Source organism: Penaeus monodon, chromosome 34 (assembly GCF_015228065.2).
Source record: "Penaeus monodon isolate SGIC_2016 chromosome 34, NSTDA_Pmon_1, whole genome shotgun sequence".
Classification (NCBI taxonomy): Eukaryota; Metazoa; Arthropoda; class Malacostraca; order Decapoda; family Penaeidae; genus Penaeus; species Penaeus monodon.
Window position 1 is genome coordinate 412,972 of NC_051419.1, and position 327 is coordinate 413,298.

The window sequence follows — 327 nt, forward strand, 5'->3', positions numbered from 1 at the left end:
CAACTGAACCGTTGTTTCGGTCAATGCATGAGTGATTAAGAAGTCTTTTTTGTATTTAGTAAACAGTAAATATAGATAAATAAATCTATAGAGAAATAAGGACACATTAAGCTGTATAAGATATACTTCGCACTGACCAAGAGTATGACGAGCGCGGGACCAGTGAATGCCCATATGAGGCCATTTTCGGTGGAGAGCCAGCAACTGTAAAGAGGAATGTGGAATTACATCACTGGAAGGGAAGCATGGAATAATAGTAGCTACAAAACATTATGGTTGATAAGAGATTGTGATGATTAGGATGGAACAGTATAGAACTGAACTTGC